Source organism: Carcharodon carcharias, chromosome 1, assembly GCF_017639515.1.
Source record: "Carcharodon carcharias isolate sCarCar2 chromosome 1, sCarCar2.pri, whole genome shotgun sequence".
Classification (NCBI taxonomy): Eukaryota; Metazoa; Chordata; class Chondrichthyes; order Lamniformes; family Lamnidae; genus Carcharodon; species Carcharodon carcharias.
In genome coordinates, this window is record NC_054467.1 from 263225408 (window position 1) to 263244333 (window position 18926).

Consider the following 18926-nt stretch of genomic DNA (forward strand, 5'->3'; position numbering starts at 1 on the left):
GAGAGGGATATAAACAGTGTGGAGGAGACATGACCGGGAGAGGGATATAAACAGTGTGGAGGAGACATGACTGGGAGAGGGATATAAACAGTGTGGAGGATACATGATCGGGAGAGGGATATAAACAGTGTGGAGGAGACATGATCGGGAGAGGGATATAAACAGTGTGGAGGAGACATGATTGGGAGAGGGATATAAACAGTGTGGAGGAGACATGACCAAGAGAGGGATATAAACAGTGTGGAGGAGACATGACAGGGAGAGGGATATAAACAGTGTGGAGGAGACATGACTGGGAGAGGGATATAAACAGTGTGGAGGAGACATGACTGGGAGAGGGATATAAACAGTGTGGAGGAGACATGACAGGGAGCAGGGATATAAACAGTGTGGAGGAGACATGATCGGGAGTGGGGATATAAACAGTGTGGAGGAGACATGACTGGGAGCGGGGATATAAACAGTGTGGAGGAGACATGACTGGGAGAGGGATATAAACAGTGTGGAGGAGACATGACTGGGAGCAGGGATATAAACAGTGTGGAGGAGACATGACAGGGAGAGGGATATAAATAGCGTGGAGGAGACATGACTGGGAGAGGGATATAAACAGTGTGGAGGAGACATGATCGGGAGAGGGATATAAACAGTGTGGAGGAGACATGACCGGGAGAGGGATAAAAACAGCGTGGAGGAGACATGATCGGGAGAGGGATATAAACAGTGTGGAGGAGACATGACTGGGAGAGGGATATAAACAGTGTGGAGGAGACATGATCGTGAGAGGGATATAAACAGTGTGGAGGAGACATGACCGGGAGAGGGATAAAAACAGCGTGGAGGAGACATGATCGGGAGAGGGATATAAACAGTGTGGAGGAGACATGATCGGGAGAGGGATATAAACAGTGTGGAGGAGACATGACTGGGAGAGGGATATAAACAGTGTGGAGGAGACATGACTGGGAGAGGGATATAAACAGTGTGGAGGAGACATGACAGGGAGATGGATATAAACAGTGTAGAGGAGACATGACTGGGAGAGGGATATAAACAGTGTGGAGGAGACATGACTGGGAGCGGGGAAATAAACAGTGTGGAGGAGACATGATCGGGAGAGGGATATAAACAGTATGGAGGAGACATGACTGGGAGCGGGGATATAAACAGTGTGGAGGAGACATGATTGGGAGAGGGATATAAACAGTGTGGAGGAGACATGATTGGGAGAGGGATATAAACAGTGTGGAGGAGACATCACTGGGAGAGGGATATAAACAGTGTGGAGGAGACATGATTGGGAGAGGGATATAAACAGTGTGGAGGAGACATGATTGGGAGAGGGATATAAACAGTGTGGAGGAGACATGACTGGGAGCGGGGATATAAACAGTGTGGAGGAGACATGACTGGGAGCGGGGATATAAACAGTGTGGAGGAGACATGACTGGGAGAGGGATATAAACAGTGTGGAGGAGACATGACAGGGAGAGGGATAAAAACAGTGTGGAGGAGACATGACTGGGAGACGGATATAAACAGTGTGGAGGAGACATGACTGGGAGAGGGATATAAACAGTGTGGAGGAGACATGACCAAGAGAGGGATATAAACAGTGTGGAGGAGACATGATCGTGAGAGGGATATAAACATTGTGGAGGAGACATGACTGGGAGCGGGGATATAAACAGTGTGGAGGAGACATGATCGGGAGAGGGATATAAACAGTGTGGAGGAGACATGACTGGGAGAGGGATATAAACAGTGTGGAGGAGACATGACTGGGAGAGGGATATAAACAGTGTGGAGGAGACATGACTGGGAGAGGGATATAAACAGTGTGGAGGAGACATGACTGGGGGAGGGATATAAACAGTGTGGAGGAGACATGACTGGGAGAGGGATATAAACAGTGTGGAGGAGACATGACTGGGGGAGGGATATAAACAGTGTGGAGGAGACATGATCGTGAGAGGGATATAAACAGTGTGGAGGAGACATGACTGGGAGCGGGGATATAAACAGTGTGGAGGAGACATGACTGGGAGAGGGATATAAACAGTGTGGAGGAGACATGACTGGGAGAGGGATATAAACAGTGTGGAGGAGACATGACCGGGACAGGGGATATAAACAGTGCGGAGGAGACATGACTGGGAGTGGGGATATAAAAAGTGTGGAGGAGACATGACTGGGAGAGGGATATAAACAGTGTGGAGGAGACATGACTGGGAGAGGGATATAAACAGTGTGGAGGAGACATGACTGGGAGAGGGATATAAACAGTGTGGAGGAGACATGACTGGGAGAGGGATATAAACAGTGTGGAGGAGACATGACTGGGAGAGGGATATAAACAGTGTGGAGGAGACATGACAGGGAGATGGATATAAACAGTGTGGAGGAGACATGACTGGGAGAGGGATATAAACAGTGTGGAGGAGACATGACTGGGAGAGGGATATAAACAGTGTGGAGCAGACATGATCGGGAGTGGGGATATAAACAGTGTGGAGGAGACATGACTGGGAGCGGGATATAAACAGTGTGGAGGAGACATGACTGGGAGAGGGATATAAACAGTGTGGAGGAGACATGACTGGGAGAGGGATATAAACAGTGTGGAGGAGACATGACTGGGAGAGGGATATAAACAGTGTAGAGGAGACATGACTGGGAGAGGGATATAAACAGTGTAGAGGAGACATGACTGGGAGAGGGATATAAACAGTGTGGAGGAGACATGACAGGGAGAGGGATATAAACAGTGTGGAGGAGACATGACTGGGAGAGGGATATAAACAGTGTGGAGGAGACATGACCAGGAGAGGGATATAAACAGTGTGGAGGAGACATGACTGGGAGAGGGATATAAACAGTGTGGAGGAGACATGACTGGGAGAGGGATAAAAACAGTGTGGAGGAGACATGACTGGGAGAGGGATATAAACAGTGTGGAGGAGACATGACTGGGAGAGGGATATAAACAGTGTGGAGGAGACATGACCAAGAGAGGGATATAAACAGTGTGGAGGAGACATGACTGGGAGAGGGATATAAACAGTGTGGAGGAGACATGACTGGGAGAGGGATATAAACAGTGTGGAGGAGACATGATCGTGAGAGGGATATAAACAGTGTGGAGGAGACATGACTGGGAGAGGGATATAAACAGTGTGGAGGAGACATGACTGGGAGAGGGATATAAACAGTGTGGAGGAGACATTATCGTGAGAGGGATATAAACAGTGTGGAGGAGACATGACTGGGAGAGGGATATAAACAGTGTGGAGGAGACATGACTGGGAGAGGGATATAAACAGTGTGGAGGAGACATGATCGTGAGAGGGATATAAACAGTGTGGAGGAGACATGATCGTGAGAGGGATATAAACAGTGTGGAGGAGACATGACTGGGAGAGGGATATAAACAGTGTGGAGGAGACATGATCGTGAGAGGGATATAAACAGTGTGGAGGAGACATGACTGGGAGAGGGATATAAACAGTGTGGAGGAGACATGACTGGGAGCGGGGATATAAACAGTGTGGAGGAGACATGACTGGGAGAGGGATATAAACAGTGTGGAGGAGACATGATCGGGAGAGGGATATAAACAGTGTGGAGGAGACATGACTGGGAGCGGGGATATAAACAGTGTGGAGGAGACATGACTGGGAGAGGGATATAAACAGTGTGGAGGAGACATGATCGGGAGAGGGATATAAACAGTGTGGAGGAGACATGATCGGGAGAGGGATATAAACAGTGTGGAGGAGACATGACTGGGAGCGGGGATATAAACAGTGTGGAGGAGACATGACTGGGAGAGGGATATAAACAGTGTGGAGGAGACATGATCGGGAGAGTGATATAAACAGTGTGGAGGAAACATGACTGGGAGAGGGATATAAACAGTGTGGAGGAGACATGACTGGGAGAGGGATATAAACAGTGTGGAGGAGACATGACTGGGAGAGGGATATAAACAGTGTGGAGGAGACATGACTGGGGGAGGGATATAAACAGTGTGGAGGAGATATGACTGGGGGAGGGATATAAACAGTGTGGAGGAGACATGACTGGGAGAGGGATATAAACAGTGTGGAGGAGAAATGACCAGGAGAGGGATATAAACAGTGTGGAGGAGACATGACTGGGGGAGGGATATAAACAGTGTGGAGGAGACATGATCGTGAGAGGGATATAAACAGTGTGGAGGAGACATGACTGGGAGCGGGGATATAAACAGTGTGGAGGAGACATGACTGGGAGAGGGATATAAACAGTGTGGAGGAGACATGACTGGGAGAGGGATATAAACAGTGTGGAGCAGACATGACCGGGACAGGGGATATAAACAGTGCGGAGGAGACATGACTGGGAGTGGGGATATAAAAAGTGTGGAGGAGACATGACTGGGAGCGGGATATAAACAGTGTGGAGGAGACATGACTGGGAGAGGGATACAAACAGTGTGGAGGAGACATGACTGGGAGAGGGATATAAACTGTGTGGAGGAGACATGACTGGGAGAGGGATATAAACAGTGTGGAGGAGACATGACTGGGAGAGGGATATAAACAGTGTGGAGGAGACATGATCGGGAGAGGGATATAAACAGTGTGGAGGAGACATGACAGGGAGAAGGATATAAACAGTGTGGAGGAGACATGACTGGGAGAGGGATATAAACAGTGTGGAGGAGACATGACTGGGAGAGGGATATAAACAGTGTGGAGCAGACATGATCGGGAGTGGGGATATAAACAGTGTGGAGGAGACATGACTGGGAGAGGGATATAAACAGTGTGGAGGAGACATGACTGGGAGAGGGATATAAACAGTGTGGAGGAGACATGACTGGGAGAGGGATATAAACAGTGTGGAGGAGACATGACTGGGAGAGGGAGATAAACAGTGTAGAGGAGACATGACTGGGAGAGGGATATAAACAGTGTGGAGGAGACATGACAGGGAGAGGGATATAAACAGTGTGGAGGAGACATGATCAGGAGAGGGATATAAACAATGTGGAGGAGACATGATCGGGAGAGGGATATAAACAGTGTGGAGGAGACATGATCGGGAGAGGGATATAAACAGTGTGGAGGAGACATGACCGGGAGAGGGATATAAACAGTGTGGAGGAGACATGACTGGGAGAGGGATATAAACAGTGTGGAGGATACATGATCGGGAGAGGGATATAAACAGTGTGGAGGAGACATGATCGGGAGAGGGATATAAACAGTGTGGAGGAGACATGATTGGGAGAGGGATATAAACAGTGTGGAGGAGACATGACCAAGAGAGGGATATAAACAGTGTGGAGGAGACATGACAGGGAGAGGGATATAAACAGTGTGGAGGAGACATGACTGGGAGAGGGATATAAACAGTGTGGAGGAGACATGACTGGGAGAGGGATATAAACTGTGTGGAGGAGACATGACAGGGAGCAGGGATATAAACAGTGTGGAGGAGACATGATCGGGAGTGGGGATATAAACAGTGTGGAGGAGACATGACTGGGAGCGGGGATATAAACAGTGTGGAGGAGACATGACTGGGAGAGGGATATAAACAGTGTGGAGGAGACATGACTGGGAGCGGGGATATAAACAGTGTGGAGGAGACATGACTGGGAGAGGGATATAAACAGTGTGGAGGAGACATGACTGGGAGAGGGATATAAACAGTGTGGAGGAGACATGATCGGGAGAGGGATATAAACAGTGTGGAGGAGACATGACCGGGAGAGGGATAAAAACAGCGTGGAGGAGACATGATCGGGAGAGGGATATAAACAGTGTGGAGGAGACATGACTGGGAGAGGGATATAAACAGTGTGGAGGAGACATGATCGTGAGAGGGATATAAACAGTGTGGAGGAGACATGACCGGGAGAGGGATAAAAACAGCGTGGAGGAGACATGATCGTGAGAGGGATATAAACAGTGTGGAGGAGACATGATCGGGAGAGGGATATAAACAGTGTGGAGGAGACATGACTGGGAGAGGGATATAAACAGTGTGGAGGAGACATGACTGGGAGAGGGATATAAACAGTGTGGAGGAGACATGACAGGGAGATGGATATAAACAGTGTAGAGGAGACATGACTGGGAGAGGGATATAAACAGTGTGGAGGAGACATGACTGGGAGCGGGGAAATAAACAGTGTGGAGGAGACATGATCGGGAGAGGGATATAAACAGTATGGAGGAGACATGACTGGGAGCGGGGATATAAACAGTGTGGAGGAGACATGACTGGGAGAGGGATATAAACAGTGTGGAGGAGACATGACTGTGAGAGGGATATAAACAGTGTGGAGGAGACATGACTGGGAGAGGGATATAAACAGTGTGGAGGAGACATGACAGGGAGATGGATATAAACAGTGTGGAGGAGACATGACTGGGAGAGGGATATAAACAGTGTGGAGGAGACATGACTGGGAGAGGGATATAAACAGTGTGGAGGAGACATGATCGGGAGAGGGATATAAACAGTGTGGAGGAGACATGACTGGGAGAGGGATATAAACAGTGTGGAGGAGACATGACCGGGAGAGGGATAAAAACAGTGTGGAGGAGACATGACTGGGAGAGGGATATAAACAGTGTGGAGGAGACATGACCTGGGAGAGGGATAAAAACAGTGTGGAGGAGACATGACTGGGAGAGGGATATAAACAGTGTGGAGGAGACATGACTGGGAGAGGGATATAAACAGTGTGGAGGAGACATGACGGGAGAGGGATATAAACAGTGTGGAGGAGACATGACTGGGAGAGGGATATAAACAGTGTGGAGGAGACATGACAGGAGAGGGATATAAACAGTGTGGAGGAGACATGACTGGGAGAGGGATATAAACAGTGTGGAGGAGACATGACTGGGAGAGGGATATAAACAGTGTGGAGGAGACATGACAGGGAGAGGGATATAAACAGTGTGGAGGAGACATGACTGGGAGAGGGATATAAACAGTGTGGAGGAGACATGACCAGAGAGGGATATAAACAGTGTGGAGGAGACATGACTGGGAGAGGGATATAAACAGTGTGGAGGAGACATGACTGGGAGAGGGATAAAAACAGTGTGGAGGAGACATGACTGGAGAGGGATATAAACAGTGTGGAGGAGACATGACTGGGAGAGGGATATAAACAGTGTGGAGGAGACATGACTGGGAGAGGGATATAAACAGTGTGGAGGAGACATGACTGGGAGAGGGATATAAACAGTGTGGAGGAGACATGACTGGGAGAGGGATATAAACAGTGTGGAGGAGACATGACTGGGAGAGGGATATAAACAGTGTGGAGGAGACATGACTGGGAGAGGGATATAAACAGTGTGGAGGAGACATGACTGGGAGAGGGATATAAACAGTGTGGAGGAGACATGACTGGGAGAGGGATATAAACAGTGTGGAGGAGACATGACAGGGAGACGGATATAAACAGTGTGGAGGAGACATGACTGGGAGAGGGATATAAACAGTGTGGAGGAGACATGACTGGGAGAGGGATATAAACAGTGTGGAGGAGACATGACTGGGAGAGGGATATAAACAGTGTGGAGGAGACATGACTGGGAGAGGGATATAAACAGTGTGGAGGAGACATGACTGGGAGAGGGATATAAACAGTGTGGAGGAGACATGACTGGGAGAGGGATATAAACAGTGTGGAGGAGACATGACGGGAGAGGGATATAAACAGTGTGGAGGAGACATGACTGGGAGAGGGATATAAACAGTGTGGAGGAGACATGACTGGGAGAGGGATATAAACAGTGTGGAGGAGACATGACTGGGAGAGGGATATAAACAGTGTGGAGGAGACATGACTGGGAGAGGGATATAAACAGTGTGGAGGAGACATGACTGGGAGAGGGATATAAACAGTGTGGAGGAGACATGACTGGGAGAGGGATATAAACAGTGTGGAGGAGACATGACTGGGAGAGGGATATAAACAGTGTGGAGGAGACATGACTGGGAGAGGGATATAAACAGTGTGGAGGAGACATGACTGGGAGAGGGATATAAACAGTGTGGAGGAGACATGACTGGGAGAGGGATATAAACAGTGTGGAGGAGACATGACTGGGAGAGGGATATAAACAGTGTGGAGGAGACATGACTGGGAGAGGGATATAAACAGTGTGGAGGAGACATGACGTGAGAGGGATAAAAACAGTGTGGAGGAGACATGACTGGGAGAGGGATATAAACAGTGTGGAGGAGACATGACTGGGAGAGGGATATAAACAGTGTGGAGGAGACAAGACTGGAGAGGGATATAAACAGTGTGGAGGAGACATGACTGGGAGAGGGATATAAACAGTGTGGAGGAGACATGACTGGGAGAGGGATATAAACAGTGTGGAGGAGACATGACTGGGAGAGGGATATAAACAGTGTGGAGGAGACATGATCGGGAGAGGGATATAAACAGTGTGGAGGAGACATGACTGGGACAGGGGATATAAACAGTGTGGAGGAGACATGACTGGGACAGGGGATATAAACAGTGTGGAGGAGACATGACTGGGAGAGGGATATAAACAGTGTGGAGGAGACATGACTGGGAGAGGGATATAAACAGTGTGGAGGAGACATGACTGGGAGAGGGATATAAACAGTGTGGAGGAGACATGACTGGGAGAGGGATATAAACAGTGTGGAGGAGACATGACTGGGAGAGGGATATAAACAGTGTGGAGGAGACATGACTGGGAGAGGGATATAAACAGTGTGGAGGAGACATGACTGGGAGAGGGATATAAACAGTGTGGAGGAGACATGACTGGGAGAGGGATATAAACAGTGTGGAGGAGACATGACTGGGAGAGGGATATAAACAGTGTGGAGGAGACATGACTGGGAGAGGGATATAAACAGTGTGGAGGAGACATGACTGGGAGAGGGATATAAACAGTGTGGAGGAGACATGACTGGGAGAGGGATATAAACAGTGTGGAGGAGACATGACTGGGAGAGGGATATAAACAGTGTGGAGGAGACATGACTGGGAGAGGGATATAAACAGTGTGGAGGAGACATGACTGGGAGAGGGATATAAACAGTGTGGAGGAGACATGACTGGGAGAGGGATATAAACAGTGTGGAGGAGACATGACTGGGAGAGGGATATAAACAGTGTGGAGGAGACATGACTGGGAGAGGGATATAAACAGTGTGGAGGAGACATGACTGGGAGAGGGATATAAACAGTGTGGAGGAGACATGACTGGGAGAGGGATATAAACAGTGTGGAGGAGACATGACTGGGAGAGGGATATAAACAGTGTGGAGGAGACATGATCGGGAGAGGGATATAAACAGTGTGGAGGAGACATGACTGGGAGAGGGATATAAACAGTGTGGAGGAGACATGACTGGGAGAGGGATATAAACAGTGTGGAGGAGACATGACTGGAGAGGGATATAAACAGTGTGGAGGAGACATGACTGGGAGAGGGATATAAACAGTGTGGAGGAGACATGACTGGGAGAGGGATATAAACAGTGTGGAGGAGACATGACTGGGAGAGGGATATAAACAGTGTGGAGGAGACATGACTGGGAGAGGGATATAAACAGTGTGGAGGAGACATGACTGGGAGAGGGATATAAACAGTGTGGAGGAGACATGACTGGGAGAGGGATATAAACAGTGTGGAGGAGACATGACTGGGAGAGGGATATAAACAGTGTGGAGGAGACATGACTGGGAGAGGGATATAAACAGTGTGGAGGAGACATGACAGGGAGAGGGATATAAACAGTGTGGAGGAGACATGACTGGGAGAGGGATATAAACAGTGTGGAGGAGACATGACTGGGAGAGGGATATAAACAGTGTGGAGGAGACATGACTGGGAGAGGGATATAAACAGTGTGGAGGAGACATGACTGGGAGAGGGATATAAACAGTGTGGAGGAGACATGACTGGGAGAGGGATATAAACAGTGTGGAGGAGACATGACTGGGAGAGGGATATAAACAGTGTGGAGGAGACATGACTGGGAGAGGGATATAAACAGTGTGGAGGAGACATGACTGGGAGAGGGATATAAACAGTGTGGAGGAGACATGACTGGGAGAGGGATATAAACAGTGTGGAGGAGACATGACTGGGAGAGGGATATAAACAGTGTGGAGGAGACATGACTGGGAGAGGGATATAAACAGTGTGGAGGAGACATGACAGGGAGACGGATATAAACAGTGTGGAGGAGACATGACTGGGAGAGGGATATAAACAGTGTGGAGGAGACATGACTGGGAGAGGGATATAAACAGTGTGGAGGAGACATGACTGGGAGAGGGATATAAACAGTGTGGAGGAGACATGACTGGGAGAGGGATATAAACAGTGTGGAGGAGACATGACTGGGAGAGGGATATAAACAGTGTGGAGGAGACATGACTGGGATAGGGATATAAACAGTGTGGAGGAGACATGACTGGGAGAGGGATATAAACAGTGTGGAGGAGACATGACTGGGAGAGGGATATAAACAGTGTGGAGGAGACATGACTGGGAGAGGGATATAAACAGTGTGGAGGAGACATGACTGGGACAGGGGATATAAACAGTGTGGAGGAGACATGACTGGGAGAGGGATATAAACAGTGTGGAGGAGACATGACTGGGAGAGGGATATAAACAGTGTGGAGGAGACATGATCGGGGAGAGGGATATAAACAGTGTGGAGGAGACATGACTGGGAGAGGGATATAAACAGTGTGGAGGAGACATGACTGGGAGAGGGATATAAACAGTGTGGAGGAGACATGATCGTGAGAGGGATATAAACAGTGTGGAGGAGACATGACTGGGAGAGGGATATAAACAGTGTGGAGGAGACATGACTGGGAGAGGGATATAAACAGTGTGGAGGAGACATGATCGGGAGAGGGATATAAACAGTGTGGAGGAGACATGACAGGGAGAGGGATATAAACAGTGTGGAGGAGACATGACTGGGAGAGGGATATAAACAGTGTGGAGGAGACATGACTGGGAGAGGGATATAAACAGTGTGGAGGAGACATGATCGGGAGAGGGATATAAACAGTGTGGAGGAGACATGACTGGGAGAGGGATATAAACAGTGTGGAGGAGACATGACTGGGAGAGGGATATAAACAGTGTGGAGGAGACATGATCGGGAGAGGGATATAAACAGTGTGGAGGAGACATGACTGGGAGAGGGATATAAACAGTGTGGAGGAGACATGACTGGGAGCGGGATATAAACAGTGTGGAGGAGACATGATCGGGAGAGGGATATAAACAGTGTGGAGGAGACATGACTGGGAGAGGGATATAAACAGTGTGGAGGAGACATGACTGGGAGAGGGATATAAACAGTGTGGAGGAGACATGACTGGGAGAGGGATATAAACAGTGTGGAGGAGACATGACTGGGAGAGGGATATAAACAGTGTGGAGGAGACATGACTGGGAGAGGGATATAAACAGTGTGGAGGAGACATGACTGGGAGAGGGATATAAACAGTGTGGAGGAGACATGACTGGGAGAGGGATATAAACAGTGTGGAGGAGACATGACTGGGAGAGGGATATAAACAGTGTGGAGGAGACATGACTGGGAGAGGGATATAAACAGTGTGGAGGAGACATGACCGGGAGAGGGATATAAACAGTGTGGAGGGAGACATGACTGGGAGAGGGATATAAACAGTGTGGAGGAGACATGACTGGGAGAGGGATATAAACAGTGTGGAGGAGACATGACTGGAGAGGGATATAAACAGTGTGGAGGAGACATGACTGGGAGAGGGATATAAACAGTGTGGAGGAGACATGACTGGGAGAGGGATATAAACAGTGTGGAGGAGACATGACTGGGAGAGGGATATAAACAGTGTGGAGGAGACATGACAGGGAGAGGGATATAAACAGTGTGGAGGAGACATGACTGGGAGAGGGATATAAACAGTGTGGAGGAGACATGACTGGGAGAGGGATATAAACAGTGTGGAGGAGACATGACTGGGAGAGGGATATAAACAGTGTGGAGGAGACATGACTGGGAGAGGGATATAAACAGTGTGGAGGAGACATGACGGGAGAGGGATATAAACAGTGTGGAGGAGACATGACTGGGAGAGGGATATAAACAGTGTGGAGGAGACATGACTGGGAGAGGGATATAAACAGTGTGGAGGAGACATGACTGGGAGAGGGATATAAACAGTGTGGAGGAGACATGACTGGGAGAGGGATATAAACAGTGTGGAGGAGACATGACTGGGAGAGGGATATAAACAGTGTGGAGGAGACATGACTGGGAGAGGGATATAAACAGTGTGGAGGAGACATGACTGGGAGAGGGATATAAACAGTGTGGAGGAGACATGACTGGGAGAGGGATATAAACAGTGTGGAGGAGACATGACTGGGAGAGGGATATAAACAGTGTGGAGGAGACATGACTGGGAGAGGGATATAAACAGTGTGGAGGAGACATGATCGGGAGAGGGATATAAACAGTGTGGAGGAGACATGACTGGGAGAGGGATATAAACAGTGTGGAGGAGACATGACTGGGAGAGGGGATATAAACAGTGTGGAGGAGACATGACTGGGAGAGGGATATAAACAGTGTGGAGGAGACATGACTGGGAGAGGGATATAAACAGTGTGGAGGAGACATGACTGGGAGAGGGATATAAACAGTGTGGAGGAGACATGACTGGGAGAGGGATATAAACAGTGTGGAGGAGACATGACTGGGAGAGGGATATAAACAGTGTGGAGGAGACATGACTGGGAGAGGGATATAAACAGTGTGGAGGAGACATGACTGGGAGAGGGATATAAACAGTGTGGAGGAGACATGACAGGGAGAGGGATATAAACAGTGTGGAGGAGACATGACTGGGAGAGGGATATAAACAGTGTGGAGGAGACATGATTGGGAGAGGGATATAAACAGTGTGGAGGAGACATGACTGGGAGAGGGATATAAACAGTGTGGAGGAGACATGACTGGGAGCGGGAATATAAACAGTGTGGAGGAGACATGACTGGGAGAGGGATATAAACAGTGTGGAGGAGACATGACTGGGAGAGGGATATAAACAGTGTGGAGGAGACATGACTGGGAGAGGGATATAAACAGTGTGGAGGAGACATGACTGGGAGAGGGATATAAACAGTGTGGAGGAGACATGACTGGGAGAGGGATATAAACAGTGTGGAGGAGACATGACTGGAGAGGGATATAAACAGTGTGGAGGAGACATGACTGGGAGAGGGATATAAACAGTGTGGAGGAGACATGACTGGGAGAGGGATATAAACAGTGTGGAGGAGACATGATCGGGAGAGGGATATAAACAGTGTGGAGGAGACATGACTGGGAGAGGGATATAAACAGTGTGGAGGAGACATGACTGGGAGAGGGATATAAACAGTGTGGAGGAGACATGACTGGGAGAGGGATATAAACAGTGTGGAGGAGACATGACTGGGAGAGGGATATAAACAGTGTGGAGGAGACATGACTGGGAGAGGGATATAAACAGTGTGGAGGAGACATGACTGGGAGAGGGATATAAACAGTGTGGAGGAGACATGACTGGGAGAGGGATATAAACAGTGTGGAGGAGACATGACTGGGAGAGGGATATAAACAGTGTGGAGGAGACATGACTGGGAGAGGGATATAAACAGTGTGGAGGAGACATGACTGGGAGAGGGATATAAACAGTGTGGAGGAGACATGACTGGGAGAGGGATATAAACAGTGTGGAGGAGACATGACTGGGAGAGGGATATAAACAGTGTGGAGGAGACATGACTGGGAGAGGGATATAAACAGTGTGGAGGAGACATGACTGGGAGAGGGATATAAACAGTGTGGAGGAGACATGACTGGGAGAGGGATATAAACAGTGTGGAGGAGACATGACTGGGAGAGGGATATAAACAGTGTGGAGGAGACATGACTGGGAGAGGGATATAAACAGTGTGGAGGAGACATGACTGGGAGAGGGATATAAACAGTGTGGAGGAGACATGACTGGGAGAGGGATATAAACAGTGTGGAGGAGACATGACTGGGAGAGGGATATAAACAGTGTGGAGGAGACATGACTGGGAGAGGGATATAAACAGTGTGGAGGAGACATGACTGGGAGAGGGATATAAACAGTGTGGAGGAGACATGACTGGGAGAGGGATATAAACAGTGTGGAGGAGACATGACTGGGAGAGGGATATAAACAGTGTGGAGGAGACATGACTGGGAGAGGGATATAAACAGTGTGGAGGAGACATGACTGGGAGAGGGATATAAACAGTGTGGAGGAGACATGACTGGGAGAGGGATATAAACAGTGTGGAGGAGACATGACTGGGAGAGGGATATAAACAGTGTGGAGGAGACATGACTGGGAGAGGGATATAAACAGTGTGGAGGAGACATGACTGGGAGAGGGATATAAACAGTGTGGAGGAGACATGACTGGGAGAGGGATATAAACAGTGTGGAGGAGACATGACTGGGAGAGGGATATAAACAGTGTGGAGGAGACATGACTGGGAGAGGGATATAAACAGTGTGGAGGAGACATGACTGGGAGAGGGATATAAACAGTGTGGAGGAGACATGATCGGGAGAGGGATATAAACAGTGTGGAGGAGACATGACTGGGAGAGGGATATAAACAGTGTGGAGGAGACATGACTGGGAGAGGGATATAAACAGGGTGGAGGAGACATGACTGGGAGAGGGATATAAACACTGTGGAGGAGACATGATCGTGAGAGGGATATAAACAGTGTGGAGGAGACATGACTGGGAGAGGGATATAAACAGTGTGGAGGAGACATGACTGGGAGAGGGATATAAACAGTGTGGAGGAGACATGACTGGGAGAGGGATATAAACAGTGTGGAGGAGACATGACTGGGAGAGGGATATAAACAGTGTGGAGGAGACATGACTGGGAGAGGGATATAAACAGTGTGGAGGAGACATGACTGGGAGAGGGATATAAACAGTGTGGAGGAGACATGACTGGGAGAGGGATATAAACAGTGTGGAGGAGACATGACTGGGAGAGGGATATAAACAGTGTGGAGGAGACATGACTGGGAGAGGGATATAAACAGTGTGGAGGAGACATGACTGGGAGAGGGATATAAACAGTGTGGAGGAGACATGACTGGGAGAGGGATATAAACAGTGTGGAGGAGACATGACTGGGAGAGGGATATAAACAGTGTGGAGGAGACATGACTGGGAGAGGGATATAAACAGTGTGGAGGAGACATGACTGGGAGAGGGATATAAACAGTGTGGAGGAGACATGACTGGGAGAGGGATATAAACAGTGTGGAGGAGACATGACTGGGAGAGGGATATAAACAGTGTGGAGGAGACATGACTGGGAGAGGGATATAAACAGTGTGGAGGAGACATGACTGGGAGAGGGATATAAACAGTGTGGAGGAGACATGACTGGGAGAGGGATATAAACAGTGTGGAGGAGACATGACTGGGAGAGGGATATAAACAGTGTGGAGGAGACATGACTGGGAGAGGGATATAAACAGTGTGGAGGAGACATGACTGGGAGAGGGATATAAACAGTGTGGAGGAGACATGACTGGGAGAGGGATATAAACAGTGTGGAGGAGACATGACTGGGAGAGGGATATAAACAGTGTGGAGGAGACATGACTGGGAGAGGGATATAAACAGTGTGGAGGAGACATGACTGGGAGAGGGATATAAACAGTGTGGAGGAGACATGACTGGGAGAGGGATATAAACAGTGTGGAGGAGACATGACTGGGAGAGGGATATAAACAGTGTGGAGGAGACATGACTGGGAGAGGGATATAAACAGTGTGGAGGAGACATGACTGGGAGAGGGATATAAACAGTGTGGAGGAGACATGACTGGGAGAGGGATATAAACAGTGTGGAGGAGACATGACTGGGAGAGGGATATAAACAGTGTGGAGGAGACATGACTGGGAGAGGGATATAAACAGTGTGGAGGAGACATGACTGGGAGAGGGATATAAACAGTGTGGAGGAGACATGACTGGGAGAGGGATATAAACAGTGTGGAGGAGACATGACTGGGAGAGGGATATAAACAGTGTGGAGGAGACATGACTGGGAGAGGGATATAAACAGTGTGGAGGAGACATGACTGGGAGAGGGATATAAACAGTGTGGAGGAGACATGACTGGGAGAGGGATATAAACAGTGTGGAGGAGACATGACTGGGAGAGGGATATAAACAGTGTGGAGGAGACATGACTGGGAGAGGGATATAAACAGTGTGGAGGAGACATGACTGGGAGAGGGATATAAACAGTGTGGAGGAGACATGACTGGGAGAGGGATATAAACAGTGTGGAGGAGACATGACTGGGAGAGGGATATAAACAGTGTGGAGGAGACATGACTGGGAGAGGGATATAAACAGTGTGGAGGAGACATGACTGGGAGAGGGATATAAACAGTGTGGAGGAGACATGACTGGGAGAGGGATATAAACAGTGTGGAGGAGACATGACTGGGAGAGGGATATAAACAGTGTGGAGGAGACATGACTGGGAGAGGGATATAAACAGTGTGGAGGAGACATGACTGGGAGAGGGATATAAACAGTGTGGAGGAGACATGACTGGGAGAGGGATATAAACAGTGTGGAGGAGACATGACTGGGAGAGGGATATAAACAGTGTGGAGGAGACATGACTGGGAGAGGGATATAAACAGTGTGGAGGAGACATGACTGGGAGAGGGATATAAACAGTGTGGAGGAGACATGACTGTGAGCGGGATATAAACAGTGTGGAGGAGACATGACTGGGAGAGGGATATAAACAGTGTGGAGGAGACATGACTGGGAGAGGGATATAAACAGTGTGGAGGAGACATGACTGGGAGAGGGATAAAAACAGTGTGTAGGAGACATGACTGGGAGAGGGATATAAACAGTGTGGAGGAGACATGACTGGGACAGGGGATATAAACAGTGTGGAGGAGACATGACTGGGAGAGGGATATAAACAGTGTGGAGGAGACATGACTGGGAGAGGGATATAAACAGTGTGGAGGAGACATGACTGGGAGAGGGATATAAACAGTGTGGAGGAGACATGACTGGGAGAGGGATATAAACAGTGTGGAGGAGACATGACGGGAGAGGGATATAAACAGTGTGGAGGAGACATGACTGGAGAGGGATATAAACAGTGTGGAGGAGACATGACTGGGAGAGGGATATAAACAGTGTGGAGGAGACATGACTGGGAGAGGGATATAAACAGTGTGGAGGAGACATGACTGGGAGAGGGATATAAACAGTGTGGAGGAGACATGACTGGGAGAGGGATATAAACAGTGTGGAGGAGACATGACTGGAGAGGGATATAAACAGTGTGGAGGAGACATGACTGGGAGAGGGATATAAACAGTGTGGAGGAGACATGACTGGGAGAGGGATATAAACAGTGTGGAGGAGACATGACTGGGAGAGGGATATAAACAGTGTGGAGGAGACATGACTGGGAGAGGGATATAAACAGTGTGGAGGAGACATGACTGGGAGAGGGATATAAACAGTGTGGAGGAGACATGACTGGGAGAGGGATATAAACAGTGTGGAGGAGACATGACTGGGAGAGGGATATAAACAGTGTGGAGGAGACATGACTGGGAGAGGGATATAAACAGTGTGGAGGAGACATGACTGGGAGAGGGATATAAACAGTGTGGAGGAGACATGACTGGGAGAGGGATATAAACAGTGTGGAGGAGACATGACTGGGAGAGGGATATAAACAGTGTGGAGGAGACATGACTGGGAGAGGGATATAAACAGTGTGGAGGAGACATGACTGGGAGAGGGATATAAACAGTGTGGAGGAGACATGACTGGGAGAGGGATATAAACAGTGTGGAGGAGACATGACTGGGAGAGGGATATAAACAGTGTGGAGGAGACATGACTGGGAGAGGGATATAAACAGTGTGGAGGAGACATGACTGGGAGAGGGATATAAACAGTGTGGAGGAGACATGACTGGGAGAGGGATATAAACAGTGTGGAGGAGACATGACTGGGAGAGGGATATAAACAGTGTGGAGGAGACATGACTGGGAGAGGGATATAAACAGTGTGGAGGAGACATGACTGGGAGAGGGATATAAACAGTGTGGAGGAGACATGACTGGGAGAGGGATATAAACAGTGTGGAGGAGACATGACTGGGAGAGGGATATAAACAGTGTGGAGGAGACATGACTGGGAGAGGGATATAAACAGTGTGGAGGAGACATGACTGGGAGAGGGATATAAACAGTGTGGAGGAGACATGACTGGGAGAGGGATATAAACAGTGTGGAGGAGACATGACTGGGAGAGGGATATAAACAGTGTGGAGGAGACATGACTGGGAGAGGGATATAAACAGTGTGGAGGAGACATGACTGGGAGAGGGATATAAACAGTGTGGAGGAGACATGACTGGGAGAGGGATATAAACAGTGTGGAGGAGACATGACTGGGAGAGGGATATAAACAGTGTGGAGGAGACATGATCGGGAGAGGGATATAAACAGTGTGGAGGAGACATGACTGGGAGAGGGATATAAACAGTGTGGAGGAGACATGACTGGGAGAGGGATATAAACAGTGTGGAGGAGACATGACTGGGAGAGGGATATAAACAGTGTGGAGGAGACATGACTGGGAGAGGGATATAAACAGTGTGGAGGAGACATGACTGGGAGAGGGATATAAACAGTGTGGAGGAGACATGACTGGGAGAGGGATATAAACAGTGTGGAGGAGACATGACTGGGAGAGGGATATAAACAGTGTGGAGGAGACATGACT